The sequence below is a fragment of the Chrysemys picta genome, chromosome 1 (genome assembly GCF_011386835.1).
Source record: "Chrysemys picta bellii isolate R12L10 chromosome 1, ASM1138683v2, whole genome shotgun sequence".
Taxonomy (NCBI): domain Eukaryota; kingdom Metazoa; phylum Chordata; order Testudines; family Emydidae; genus Chrysemys; species Chrysemys picta.
This window is the reverse complement of record NC_088791.1, coordinates 285,128,578-285,143,898: the sequence shown is the minus strand read 5'-3', so window position 1 is coordinate 285,143,898 and position 15,321 is coordinate 285,128,578. Positions and strand designations below refer to the sequence as shown.

The following is a 15,321-nucleotide window of genomic DNA, read 5'->3' as shown; positions in this document are numbered from 1 at the left end:
CTAAGAAAGATCAGTCTGTAATATCTTGGATATTAGGAAAAACTCTTTCACTAGGAGGGTGGTGAAAAACTGGAATGGGTTACCTAGAGAGGTGGAGGAATCTCCACCCTTAGAGGTTTTTAAGGCCCACCTTGACAAATCCCTGGCTGGGATGATTTAGTTGGGGTTGGTCCCGAGGTCTCTTCCAACCCTAATCTTCTATGATTCTATGTTTTTCTATTTTTCGCAAAGAACTGAGGAGGAGGAACCCATGCCCCCCAATACCGTACTAGTTAGAGCACTAGTTAGGACGTAGAAGACCCAGGTTTAAATCTACCTTCTGGATAAGAGGAGCAGGGACTTGAATCCAGGTCTTCTTTGTCCCAGGGGAAGGTCCTAACCATCACAGCATAGAGTCATTCTTACACTTTTTGGCCCTGTGAATATTTAAGTATTTCATACAAAGTGGAACTGCTTCAGCAGGAGAGATGGAGAGAGCTTCTCCCACAATACTGCATATCCCAGAAATTAGGGTATTTCCCTGAGAGTTAGGTGATCTGGATTCAAGTGCTTGCTCCTCTCAAACAGAGTGGGGATTTGAAGCTGGGATACTGGCTGACAATACTAGTTTCTCCTCCTTGGGCTGTGTTTTGTGCAGGGCCCAATCTCTTAGGCATGCCGTAAGCACACCTACCGACTCAGGTGATAGGAAGAGGAATACCTAATCTGATATCACCAATGGGGTTTAGGAGCTATATGATGGGAGTCAGATCTTAGGCAGCTATGCTCATGCTCAATTGTGGATTTGTAGATGCCTAGGGTATAGGGTGACCAGACAGCAAATGTGAAAAATCGGGACGGGGCAGGGGATAATAGGTGCCTATATAAGAAAAAGACCCCAAAATCAGGACTATCCCTATAAAATCAGTACATCTGGTCACCCTACTACGGTATTTTACCAGCGGAAACTTAGGATGCCTAGGGAATTTAAGAGCCTATGCTGATAGATGGCAACTGAGTGCAGGTTTTGAGGCCCTAATTTTTGTATTTAGTTACCTAGAGTGGCAGTTAGGCACCTCCACCAAAATGAAATAAATAACTACCAGTGAAGGGACAAGCACATTGTTACTACTAAGGTACATATAGGTAAAATTGCAAAGGAATGTATCCAAGAGAGGGGTTGAGGCTGGTACTAAAAGTTGGTAGTTTGTGCAGTACTTATCTGCTGTTTATACTCTTCTGCTGTCAGCCAGTAGTTTATGCATCCACGCCCCTTTCATCCACAGAAAGAATCTATGCATAGATTATAAAACAAATATACACAACTGGAGCTCCAGATAATTAACAATTCTCTGGATCAAGTCCTTGAAGTGTTTGTGTGTGTGTGTATGTGTGTGTGTGTGTGTGTGCCAGCTAAACTCTTTCCCATGTGGGAATCGCTTTGGACTAGGATATCATCTTTTAAATCACTAGTCTAATTTATTGTTACTGTTCCTTAAAATTGTTTTGGAACTCTGGGATTATCTCTATGGGCACTGCTCTGTTTGTTCACAGAGTTGACAATTCAGACCGACAAAATGAATCCTATTTTCTTCTGACTGGTCTTCCAATTTCTACAATATCTCACCCTCAATCAGTGCTGAATGACTAATTTTGGAGTGATTCTAGACATCATCACCATATTACACCTGTACTGTACACTTTACTGAGTTCCAATCAAATACAGAAGCACATTTAAAATCCTCTTTATAATATGTAATGCTTTCAATTGTGTTACTTTGGTTGAAATTTGGTTTTTATTTTCAAATAATTTAACTATTGTCTATTCCTGAAATCTCACAGCTAAAAGGGGAGAACTTTACCAAATCTTATATGTGATGTCACTGATATAGACAAATATCTATACATTATTAGTCTTAGCCTCCTGGTGTACTTTGTTATTAATGGTTGTAGTATCATTAAATATATACCATCCATAGAGTTGTATATACATATACCATGTACCTTAAGAAAAGGAGTTGATCTTTTGCCAGTTGAATTTTTGCATTGGTTTTACCATGTGCAACAAAAATTTACAAACCCTTAAAACTATTCAAGGACATAATATATAAATAACCCACAAGTTAAGTGGCTGGGTGAAGAATGCAGAAATTCAAGATCTTGCCCCTGGGGAAGGTTCTGAGTTACTACAGAGAATTCTTTCCCAGGTATCTGCCTGATGTGTCTTACACATATGCTCAGGGTCTAACTGATCACCATATTTGGGCTCAGGAAGGAATTTTCCCTAGAGTCAGATTGGCAGAAACCCTATGGGGGTTGCCTTCTTCTGCAGCATGGGGCACCAGATTTACACTAATATGAATGGTGAATTCTCTGTAATTTGAATTATTTAAATCATGATATGCGGACTTCAGTAACTGAGCCAGAGGTTATGGGTCTATTACAGATAGGGGTATGGCCTAAGATGTGCAGGAGGTCAGACTAGATGATCAAGATGTTCCCTTCTAGCCTTAAAGTCTATGGGTTTAACTTGAGAAGGAAATTAGTTTAATTAATTTGCTTTATTCAAGGTATTTTGAAATTCTATTGACTGGTTTTTAAAAAGTTGCTATCAACACAGGCCTTGTGTTGTTCAGGAAGTTTTTTGAGTATGTTTATGGATTTTTTGTATCATTCTTGTCAGTGTTTCTATTGACATGAACATTTTAGAAATAGGTATTCTTCATACCAATACATGTATTTGCATGCAAATATGGATATTTACACATGAACAAAAGTATTCTCTATATATTATTCAATATTTGACATTTTGCCATTTCTTAAACTATTTAAAAGTTTCTGTCACTCAAACAAAAATCAGAAACAATACCATGTGACCTAAATGACCAATAATACCAAGAATAACAAATAACGAATAGTCAAAGACAGGGCTTTCAAAAGTTCAGACCATCTATTTTAGGGAGTCAGTATGAATTTAGGAGTCGAACTTGGATAGCCATTTTTGAAAATCTTAGCAAAAGTAATCAATTCTCAAACAACCCATAGTTTGAAAGTTGTTCATATAAATCATTTTTTTCAGATACAGAACATTTAGATAAATCAGGATAAATTCAAAAGAGGTTCAAAAACAGAATAAAGGGCTAATTCATTAAGAATTTATTCACAAAATTGTTATTAACCATTAGCAATTTGTCACAATTACTAATATATCCATGGCTTTCCTTGAGTTGGGGATTTAAGTGAGTGCCTGGAGTTCAATATTTATGTGTGAACTAACAAAGCCCGAAGACAGCTAATGAAAATTATTTGCAACTATTGTTCAAGACAATTGTCATGATAAAGGAACTAAACATAAAGAAATGAGTAATCAGCCACCTGCACTGCATAGTATCTGCATTGCTGGTAAATCTAATAAATTGGAAGCTTTAAGAACTTCATTTTAAGAGCCCACTGATTAGAACCCATCCTGTTGTAAAGATTCCAAGGATCAGAATAGACTGCAGTTTTATCATGTTGGGTTTTTTTAATGGGTTTTGTTGACCATCTGCCACAAAGAAGAAACAATTGGGGCTTTGGAATAATAGACTACGGGAAATTTTGAACTTCTATATTGGAAATGTTATTTTAAAATTCGAATGTACAGTGCAAATATATATTTTTTCTTGTGCCTTGCTTCATATTATGGTTCATATTCAAGGGAGTCACTCAAACATAATTTTATATTTTACATTAAAAGGAAATATTTACAAGTAGACAGAGATATCTGCATGGTCACAATGGATGGAGAACCATGTAATAAATTGGTCACCTTTGTTGTCCTTATGTAATTTTTATTGGGACAAACTAAGAACCATGTATATACGTGTACTTATATTTATTCCAGGTATCACTGCATATTTCATCTTCAGCCTAGTTCTGCAACCATTACCTATGTGAGTTACTTCTGATTTACACTAGGGTAAGGGAGCTCAGAATCAACTCCAATGTCCAAAGGCCAATTCAAGTGCAAATTAGACAACTAAATAACATTATTTGTGCCCATAAATAACAGTGGTATAGTTGGGTACTCACAATTAGTTTTGCTCACTAGATCTCATACTAAAAGAGAAAATGTTTTCTGGAAAGTTGTAGTAAAAAAATATCTTTCATTGAAAAACTTTTGAGATATGAACTTTTTTGAACAGCTCTTGATATTCCCCAATAGAGATGCTCTTCATTTGATGGATATTATAAGGGAGGTACAAGTTTTGTTTTGGAAATATTGACACATGGTTCTTCTGAAACTAAATTTGGCCCCTGATACTGGCAGCTGTTTGGTGAAAATGACATTCTTCAGTTTTTATGCTGCCACTGCCTTGGGAGTCGGGTAGCCTAGGTAACTAGCTAGCCTGAGAGTCTAGAAGCCCCGGGGGACTTGGCCTTGGGTCAGTCTTTATGGCCTCGTGGAAACACTTCCAGGGACCTACAGGTTCCCAGTTCCATGGTAGTAAGCCTGGAAAACCTGAGAGACCTCAGGATTTCCAGGCTCCCTGCTATGGAGCTGAAAGCCTAGACTCTGAGACGGCTCATTAGAGCCAGGTCTCCTTGGGCTTCCAGACTGCCTGCCATGGAGCTGGGAGTCAAGCCCCAGCTAGAGTTGTGGCTCCCAGAATTCCCAGGCTTCCTGCCAGCAGCCTTGCAGCCTGAAAGTCCTAAAAGCCCCAGCTCGAGCTTGGTCTTCCAAGGCTTCCAGGACTGCCAGATTCTCAGCTCTACCAGAAGAAGCCTGGAAGTCCTGGGAGATACCTGGGCTTCCAAGCTTCTGACTCCACAGCACAAAGCCAGGAAACCCTGGAAGCGTCGGGTTTCCGATCCCAGTGAAGTTCACATGATGGGCTGCTCAGATCCACAGACTATAGAAAACTGCGGTCCCCGGCACCAGGGCAGTCTACATCATGGGCTCCCCAGCAGCTGACCTGGAGAGCTGGAAGGTTTGTAAGAAAAATCTGCCTGCCAGCTAGGTTTCCATCAGAATCTTTTGAGGCAGATTTCTGCTGGAACCCTGCCTGTCATTCAGCAAAATTTTATCAAACCCAGCTTTCTTTCATGACAAATTTCTGGTTTGGTGAACTGGCATTTTCCAATTCAACTCTGTTCAGTTCCTGCTCTCCAAACCCTCATATGAAGGAAAATGATATCAGTGAAAAAGTTAATCTACTAAAATCTCCTAAAACTGTAAAGGCAAAGTATCAGAGGGATAGCCGTGTTAGTCTGAATCTGTAAAAAGCAAAAGAGGGTCCTGTGGCACCTTTAAGACTAACAGAAGTATTGGGAGCATACGCTTTCGTGGGTAAGAACCTCTCTTCTTCAGAAGCAAGACTTGCATTTGAAGAAGTGAGGTTCTTACCCACGAAAGCTTATGCTCCCAATACTTCTGTTAGTCTTAAAGGTGCCACAGGACCCTCTGTTGTTTTATAAAGGCAAAGTGACTTTTGTGGCCCATGTCTACAAAACAATTCTTCCCTTTTCTCATGTAAAGTGTCCATCATTGTACAATTTAGGCTCCAGTTTTGATACACCTATTAAAGTTCAACTGTTGCCCCGTTTTATGTGGAGGAAGTACTTATTAAGTGCATTTCCAAGAGGATTTATAGAGCTCTCTAGTTTGTAGAGTTGTCTGAAACAATTAGTAAGAAAAGCAAGTGTAATATTTAGTTGATATGCGGATCCTGTAATCAGGAGTCCAGGAAAGATGTGACAGCTATGTGTGGAGGACAGTAATGCATAGTCAAGCTCCAAACAGACTCTATACTCCCTTTAAATAATAAGTATTAGATTTTTTAAATCAATATGATCTTTGCAGCACTTGATCAGTGCAGTTTATGTAGAAAGTATTGTGTGCCACCATTACAGATACATTATAAGCTTTCTCTTCCTCAAGGGTGTGTTTTTTTGTTTTGTTTTTTGGTGTGCACACATAACCAATGACATGTCATCAATTTATTTTGTTACAAAAATAAAGAACTGTGGCTATGGAGACAAATTGTCTTGTAAATACATTCAAATTTCTGGAGTAATATAGGGTATGCATAGTAGAATGGAAATTAGTGTATGTAGATAAATTCACTATTGAAGGTGATATTTTAATATTTTAGCTATCCAAGTACACATAATAATGAAGTAAGGTACCTAAGCTTCACATAGCTTTATTCAATTTCCTCAGTATATAGTAAACAGAAAATATCAATGTTAAACTGTTTATCAGTCATTACCTCCAAGGAACATCTAGATTTTTCATTTGAGTGGAGAGTAGAAACTCTTCTCTTTTAGTCAGTGTAGCATGATGGAGTACTGTGCTGATGTAGAGTGTTGTCTTCCAGCTCAATCTATTCTATTGTATATACATAAGCCCCCTTGGGGCAGGGGCAGTCTTTTTTATTGTGTTTGTACATCCTCTAGCACAATGAGATCCAAGTCCATGACACTGGCACTATACAAATAATAAAAATAATAACAAATCCCTCCCTCACTCTTCTTTTTTAATCAGGAAAAACTACCACAGTATGTCTCCAAAGTACTTGCACTTAAGTGTAGGTGAAATGATATCTGTTCTACATACTCTATACCTATCACGAAGGGATGCTGTGCAATTGTATTAGTTAATATTTGTAAAGCGTTTGAGATACTCAAATGAAAGGCTCTGTAAAAGAGCCAAGTATTAATTCTCTTTGGAGAATTCATTTATATAACCGTGTTTCTGAACAATTCACTCCAATATGGTACAGCATAATTTGATATTTATGAAATGCCAAATTTCAATAGAAGGCTTGTCAATTATCAACAGAACTATATTATTTATCAGCTTGTGAATTTTAACAGATAAGAATGTCTTTTTTTGTTAAAACTAAAAAAAACCGCAACCTGAAATTTTTCTTATAATCCCATTGATGGATCATGCCCTTGATATTATGTTAATATAGTTATTTGGATTTATTTTCTTCATGTATTTGATAATTTAGTGGGTATGGGACATTTGCAATCCCATGCTACTATCAGGAAATGAGATAAATAGTGCAACTGGCATCCCAAATGCTCCTTTGAAAATTCATACAATGTAAACACATGGAAAACTGCACACCTGCCAATGATATGGTATGATCCACATAGATCTCAGTGAACTACTTTCTCATGTTTACAAGTGGGAGTTGCAGGCTGAATTCCTTTCTTGCCCATTGTGTTGAATCATTTTTCTCTTTAAAATGCTACCAATACTACTGTGGTGTTTCTCCACTGCAGCATTACTTGCTTCTAGAGCTGGACATGTAGTAAGAAAAAGGATTCACAAATATTTTTGCAAAATCCAATTCATGATTTGATCATGTCAGAACATATTCTTTGTTTTGCTTTCCCACAAATATTTGTATAACCATTTTTAATTCACACAAATCTGGTGGGAAGCATTTTTTTTGGTGAGAATATGGATATGTGTGTGTGAACACCTGTATTTTTCCTGGAAATGGTCATCTTAGTAAAGAGTGTTTTCAATTCATTTACTTTCTCAGACAGAAATAACAGCAAAGTCAGCAGAATCAATGAGGAAGACAGGAATACAAGAATGGGGGATACTCAAACAGCAGAAAGATCCCTACACATGATCAGGTCTGTACAGTGTAATCAGATATTGAGATGCTGAGAAGTCAGGGATATTCCAACGTCTTTACATGTCGGACAAAGTTACATAAATAAAATACAATTAATTTGACAGATATATGAAATAGTGTGTGTTGTTGCATATGATACAAGGTAATACAAAGCAGTTCTCTGAATCGTTGTGGCCAGACTTGGCAGACAGGAATTTAAATGTAAAGGATCTGTTTACAACTTTCACATCTAGGATCATGAACACCTAGACAATATTTTTGTATGAACAGGACAAAAGAAAACTTTTTGCAAAGTCTGTTGGATGGCAAAAAAAATCTGGTTTATTTTTTTTCTCCCTCAGTCAGGAAAGCTCTACCAGGCAAAGAAATGGTCCATGTGGGATGATATAGCTTATTCCACAACCAGCAAAACATGGAATCAACTACCTTCTGGGTTCCCAGCAGTTGCTGTCCTACTCCACTCACCTGGGGGAGTGCAATGAGGGTCGAGAAAAGGTAAGCTTAGGGTACGTCTACACTACGAGAGTAGCTCGATTTTACTTAATTGAATTAGTGGAACCGATATTACAAAGTCGAACGTGTGTATCCACACTAAGAACAGTAATTCGACTTTGTGAGTCCACACTAACGGAGCAAGCGTCGACATTGGAAGCGGTGCACTGTGGGCAGCTATCCCACAGTTCCCTCAGTCCCCGCTGCCCATTGGAATTCTGGGTCGAGCCCCCAATGCCTGCTGGGGAAATAAATGTGTCGAGGGTGGTTTTGGGTAACTGTCGTCATTCAACCGTCACTCCCGCCCTCCTTCTCTGAAAGCGCCAGCGGGCAATCAGTTCGCGCACTTTTCTGGTGAGTGACAGAGCAGATGGCACAGCACTGTGAGCATGGAGCCCGCTGCGACCATCGCTGCAGTTATGGCCGTTGTCAACACCTCGCACCTTATCATCCACCTTTTTCAGAGGCAGATGCTGAGAAATCGGTCGAGGAGGCTACGGCAGCGCGGTCAGGACATTAAGTCTGAGAGTGGCACAGACCTCTCGCAAAGCACAGGACCCCACGCCGTGGACATCATGGTGGCAATGGGTCATGTTGATGCTGTGGAATGGCGATTCTGGGCATGGGAAACAAGCACGGACTGGTGTGACCGCATAGTGCTGCATGTCTGGGATGAATCACAGTGGCTGCGAAACTTTCGCATGCGTAAGGGAACTTTCCTGGAACTTTGTGAGTTGCTGTCCCCTGCCCTGAAGCGCAAGGACACCCGGATGTAAGCAGCACTGACTGTCCAGAAGCGAGTGGCCATAGCCCTCTGGAAGCTTGCAACGCCAGACAGCTACCGGTCAGTCGCGAACCACTTTGGCGTGGGTAAATCTACCATGGGGGTTGCTGTGATGCAAGTAGCCAATGCAATCATTGAGCTACTGCTCTCAAAGGTAGTGACCGTGGGAAACGTGCAGGTCATCATCGCTTCGCCGCGATGGGATTCCCAAACTGCAGTGGGGCTATAGATGGAACTCACATCCCTATCCTGGTACTGGAGCACCAGGCCAGCCAGTACATTAACAGAAAGGGCTACTTTTCAATGGTGCTGCAAGCACTGGTGGACCATAGGGGACGTTTTACCAACATCAACGTCGGGTGGCCGGGCAAGGTTCATGACGCTCATGTTTTCAGGAACTCTGGTCTGTTTAGACGGCTGCAGGAAGGTATTTACTTCCCAGACCACAAAATAACTGTTGGGGATGTGGAGATGCCTACAGTGATCCTCGGGGACCCAGCCTACCCACTAATGCCCTGGCTCATGAAGCCCTATACAGGCACCCTGGACAGTGAAAAAGAACTCTTCAACTACCAACTGAGCAAGTGCAGAATGGTGGTGGAGTATGCATTTGGACGTCTCAAGGGAAGATGGAGAAGCTTATTGACTCGCTCTGATCTCAGCGAAACCAATATCCCCATTGTTATTGCAGCTTGCTGTGTGCTCCACAATCTCTGTGAGAGCAAGGAGACGTCTGTGGGAGACGTTTATGGCGGGGTGGGAGGTTGAGGCACATCACCTGGCTGCTGATTATGCCCAGCCAGACAGCCGGACAATTAGAAGAGCCCAGCGGGATGCGCTGTGCATCCGGGAGGCTTTGAAAGCTAGGTTCCACAGTGAGCAGGGTAACCTGTGACTATTACGTTTGTTTAAAGAGAAGCTGAACCTGCCCCCGTTTCTTTACCCACTTAATGTTGACAATCCTCTCCAGTTACATACCCCCTTCAACCCGTTGCCTCCCTTCCAACACACCTTTAAAAATAAAATAAATGGAACTTTGTTCATTAACACAATTTTCTTTATTAAGGGTTTTGTGGTAAACGGTTGAAACTGGGACACAGACTGTGGTGGGGAGCGGGTGTAGTGATGGAAAGGACGCTTCTAAACTCGAGGAATGACAGGATCCTGCTCCTAGAGTGGTCCGCAGTGGTGGACTGGTTGTTTCAACGGAGCCTGCCACCCCTCCTTTTCGGAACTCTGTGTGTGGGCGCTATGTGACTTTGTGGCGGGGGAGGACGGTTACAGATCCCCCGCTGCGTGGCTCTGTCATCCAAGCTAAGGACCACGGCATAAGATCTGTAACCGCCATCCCCTGCCACAAACTCACATAGCCCCCCCACACAGAACAGGAAAACCACCTCCCAGACTGACCAGGGTGCCTAGTGACTGCAATGTGTGTGTGAACTGCTGCTGAACCTGCCCCCGTGTCTGTACCCTAGTAAAGGTGACTGTCCTCTCCAATTACCAACCCCCTTTCCCCTCTTCAATCACACTCTCCTCTAAAACAACATGACGGAAACAGTAATGAACAGAAATGTATTTTTTATTAACAGCTACACAGTTAGTGGATGACACTGGGACGGGGGGTTGGGTGAGGTGCTTTTGGAGTGAAAGAAAGGACTTATCAAAACTTTGGGAATGAAAGCCATCTGGTACTTGAGCAGTCTGCAGGGGTGGAGTGACTGTTTTCACGGCCCCTGCCGCCCCTCCTTCTTGGGGCTTTGGGTGAGGGGGGGATGGAACTTTGTGGCGGGGGAGGGAGGTTAGAGATAGACTGCAGCGCGGCTCTGTCCTCCTGCCTCCGGTCCTGCAGAACATCTACAAGGCGCCGGAGCGTGTCCGTTTGCTCTCTCATTAGTCCAAGGAGCGTTTGAGTCGCCTGCTGGTCTTCCTGCCACCACCTGTCCTCCCGTTCGCTGTGTGATCGCTGGTATTGCGACATGTTCTTCCTCCGCTGGGTCTGCTGTGCCGCTTCGGCTCGGGAGCAGCCCATAAGTTCGGAGAACATGTCGTCCCATGTCCTTCTCTTTTGGCGCCTAATCTGCGCCAGCCTCTGGGAGGGGGATGCCGGGGTAGGTCGGGAGACACTCGCAGCTGTGGGATGGGAAAAAGAGAGTGAATTCCTAACAAAGATACATTTTTCTGAACAATGAACATAGTCTTTCTCTGTGAACAAGACCATGCACAGCACCTATCACATGCGCACTCAGGACAAGGTCGAATTTTCGGCCTTCGCATTCAGTGCCTGGGGTCTTGGAGTACAGATCACACAAGCAGGGCAGGACAGCGGAATTCGGCTAGTAGGCAGACATGGTAAGCCGTAGACTTTTGGCTGCTGAAAGCTTAATTTATAGCAGTGCCCTCCTTTCATGTTCAAAGCAGTGCCCCCTAGCGTTGGCCAGTTCCTGCTGCTGGCAATCCGGCCAGCATGAACTCTGCCCCTGTCCCACCCCCATCGCGGCTGTCCCTGGGAAAGATCCCTGTATGCTGCCCCTGTCCCGCCTCCACCGCATGGCTGTAAACTGCCAGTTACAGTTATGGAAAGGAACAGGCAATCAGTCCCAATACTAACATTCCTCAAATTTAAAGCAGGTCACCATGAGTGATATCACTCTGATGAGGATCTTGGACACAGAGAAAGACCGCATGCTGCGTGAATGCCAGCAAAAACCGGGGTCGTATGCGGCCATGCTGTGTGAGGCACTGATCCCGGAGTACTTGCTGCTAGCCTGGCACGGAAAAGTTTCCTACCATGGAGGATGCAATAAGGCCGCTCTCCCCAGGAACCTAATGAAAAAGCTTTCAAATTACCTCCAGGAGAGCTTCGTGGAGATGTCCCAGGAGGATTTCTGCTCTATCCCAGGACATATTGACACAATTTTCCAGTAGCTGCACTGGCAAGGACTAAAAAGTAGAGCGCCTAGGGCAAAGCAATCATGCTAAACTGGACATTTTGAGATACTTTTGCAGTAGTTGCACTGGCAAGGACTAAAAAGTAAAGTGCCTAGTGCAAAGTAATCATGAAAAAAACATTTTTAATATTCCATTCCTATTCTGATCAAAATAAATGTTTACATGTTTAAAACACTTACCGACTGATCCTTCCCCTGATTCAGGGTCAGGGTTAACGCCTTGGGGGGGTTGGTAAGGGATCTCCGTGAGGGTGATGAAGAGATCCTGGCTGTCGGGGAAATCAGCGTTGTATGCGCTGTCGACTGCCTCGTCCTCCTCATCTCCTTCCTCATCTTCCCTGTCCGTGAACATCTCCAAGGAAGCGGCCGTCGACAATACCCCATCGTCAGAGTCCACGGTCACTGGCGGGGTAGTGGTGGCGGCCGCACCTAGAATGGAATGCAGTGCCTCGTAGAAACAGCATGTCTGGGGCTGGGATCCGGAGCATCCGTTTGCCGCTTTGGTCTTCTGGTAGCCTTGTCTCAGGTCCTTGATTTTCACATGGCATTGCGTTGCATCCCGGCTGTATCCTCTGTCCGTCATGGCTTTGGAGATCTTCTCGTAGATCTTTGCATTCCGTTTTTTTGATTGCAGCTCCGAAAGCACGGACTCATCGCCCCACACAGAGATCAGATCCAAGACTTCCTGATCAGTCCATGCTGGGGCCCTCTTTATAGTCTGTGATTGCATGGTCACCTCTGCTGGAGTGCTCTGCATCGCTGCCAGTGCTGCTGAGCTCGCCACGATGTCCAAACAGGAAATGAGATTCAAACTGCCCAGACAGGAAAAGGAATTCAAATTTTCCCGGGGCTTTTCCTGTGTGGCTGGTCAGAGCATCCGAGCTGGTGCACTGTGGGATAGCTCCCAGAGCTATTAGCGTCGAATTCCATCCACACCTACCCTAATTCGACATGGCCATGTCGAATTTAGCGCTACTCCCCTCGTCGGGGAGGAGTACAGAAATCGATTTAAAGAGACATCTATGTTGAACTAAATAGCTTCGTTGTGTGGACGGGTGCAGGGTTAATTTGATTTAACGCTGCTAAATTCGACATAACCTCATAGTGTAGACCAGGCCTCAGACTTGTGTTAGACTTGAGAGCTCCCAGCATCTCAGTAATACTAATCTTTGGCCAGACCTCTCCTAGGTCTTGTGCTTAGGTTTATCCAAGGAACTGGCCCATTGAGACTCTGTCTTGCAATGGACTATGGGGCACTAGCCACAAAGTTGTAACAAACTAACCTCTAACTATTAAACCAGGCCCCTCAGAGGTGCTGTGAGGAAGCTAGAAAGCTGTTAGTGCATTGCGTAGTTTTCCCCTGGAGGGAAATTTCTTCCCATCTCTCCTGAGGGGCTATCTGCATAGAACAAAAGCAGGCCAATTCTGCCACGCACAGGACCTAATAATATACAGGGGGGACAGGACACAATGGAGAATGGGACAAGTGCCCAGGCTCCCCCTCAGCTCCTGTCTGGGCCAAATTTGAATGGCATTGCAACCATGTGAGCCACATCACAACACAGCTCACTCAAGTTTGGCCCATCGTGATGGAAGGGAGGCTGAGAAAAACTTGAATGGTGTTTCAATCCCATGTGCCACTTTGGCAGCCCTTCCAGAGCTTATGGGCAGTGGGCTCCTTCAAACTCTGGGGAGAAGTAGAGCAAGGGACACTGGGAACCTCCTCCCCCCAGTCATCAAGTGGTGTGAATACTGGATCCTGGCTTTAGTGTTTCTTGGGGAAGAGCAGAAGCAAGAGGAGAGGATGGGGTCTGGGGCTCCCAGTACTACCTACCTCCTGGTGTGGATAATGCTCTTCAGTCTGACCACCTCTCTGAGTAACAGCACGGTGGTGGGTGTTGGAAAAGGAGACTGGGGTGCTGGGTTCAGAGGGGAGAGCTTGGAGCTGGATGTTGGGCAATGTAGGGGGAAGAGTGCAGCAATAAGGGAGTTTGTGTGGAGCTGGATGCAGAGGCAGCAAGAGAGAGCTCAGGACTTGGTATGGGGGGAAGTGGCAGGGGAAGAGCTTGTGGCTGGGTAAAGGGCAGCAGAGGGAGAGCTCCAAGCCTTCTCTTTAGAATATTTCGGGTTACTGGCAGGGAGGGTGGGCAGTGTGGTATTCCCCTTATTAAAACATGTGCAGTCTGTATTAAACATTTATATTATTTGTGAGGGGCTCAGCAAACCTGCTCGTAAGACCAGCAGCAGCAGCAGGGCACTTGTTTGCTCCTGCCTTGCTTCACTCTAGATAACCCAGCTCTGACCCTTGGCTCTGGCCTCTGACTCAGGTTCTGAAGCTGGGATCTGATTCCTGGCTACTGATTCCTGTTCTAACCACTCATCCTGACTCCTATTCTGATTATTGACCCTGATTCCTGCTCTAACCACTGCCCATGTCCTGAACCTCTGATACTGTAGGAACCCCCAGGGAGTCCCCTTCACTCTACTAGTCCAGTCAAATTCTCTTGTTACCCCAGACAGCTGGGGTCATTGCTTTATAAATGTTACTCTCTGTGAAATTTATAAACAAACATGTCAGACCGTGATGGAGAATCACTGGCCATCATCTTAAAACCCTACAGAAAGGTTCTTCATTAGTAAACATTAACTTTTCCTAATTATGTTGTAAGGCAATTTTGAGTATCAGTTTATGATCCAGACCATTACTGGGCTGGAAACGACAATAATAATGAATCAATGAATGACACTTGCTATCACTAGCAGGACAGGATCTAAACAACTTGTTTAGAATTTCGTATTAATAAAATAAATCAGTCTAGGTCCATGTCCTTCCAATTACCATGCAACTTTAGTTCAGTTTCTACTGTGGATTAAGAACAGAGCTTTCTGTGTTTGAACTGTGAGTGGTGGAAGTAAAGGCTTTTGACAAATCTGAGCTCTTGCAGATAAAAAGTTCACATATAACTATTTTCCAGTGAAATGTTAATAATGTGAAGAGCTAAACAGACTTCAATATGCATCAGATGATACAACAGAAGTCATTTTATATGTCTGGGGCATTGTATACCATTACCTTCTCAAATGGTCATGGTATACAATTAAACATAAAGGCCTAGATTCACTATCTGTTTCTTCAAGGAAGATCAGTAAGCCTATTTACTTCCCGTTAGGTCTCGAGGGGCACCTCCCCATCTCTGTTCATCAGAAAGCCATGCATGCTTCTGTCTATTTAGGTATTTATAGTTTCTATCACTGTGCCTCCTGGCCAGCAATGTATGTATTCTCACAGCATCCCTTTGAGGTAGGAAATTCCCACTTTCCAGGTGTGGTGCTTGGATAGAGTGAAATTAAGGGATTCAGCCAAGGGCACATAGGAAGTCTGTGGCAGAGCTAGGAACTCAATATACGTCTCTGTAGTCCCAGGTCAATGTCTTAAACCCAAGAATATCCTTCCTCTTTGGTTCATCCTTTTTGT

The 15,321-nt window shown here is 43.5% G+C and overlaps 1 long non-coding RNA gene across 1 annotated transcript in view; it reads left to right on the top strand.

Moving 5' to 3' along the window:
• LOC122174815 (uncharacterized) overlaps positions 1–9,900 on the top strand; it is a 49,978-nt gene extending 40,078 nt beyond the window's left edge. The window contains exons 3-5 of the long non-coding RNA XR_010597759.1: positions 7,521–7,617; positions 7,961–8,114; positions 8,576–9,900. This is a non-coding gene — a long non-coding RNA (uncharacterized LOC122174815). The remainder of the gene's footprint in view (positions 1–7,520; positions 7,618–7,960; positions 8,115–8,575) is intronic.
• The last annotated feature ends 5,421 nt before the right edge of the window (positions 9,901–15,321 follow it).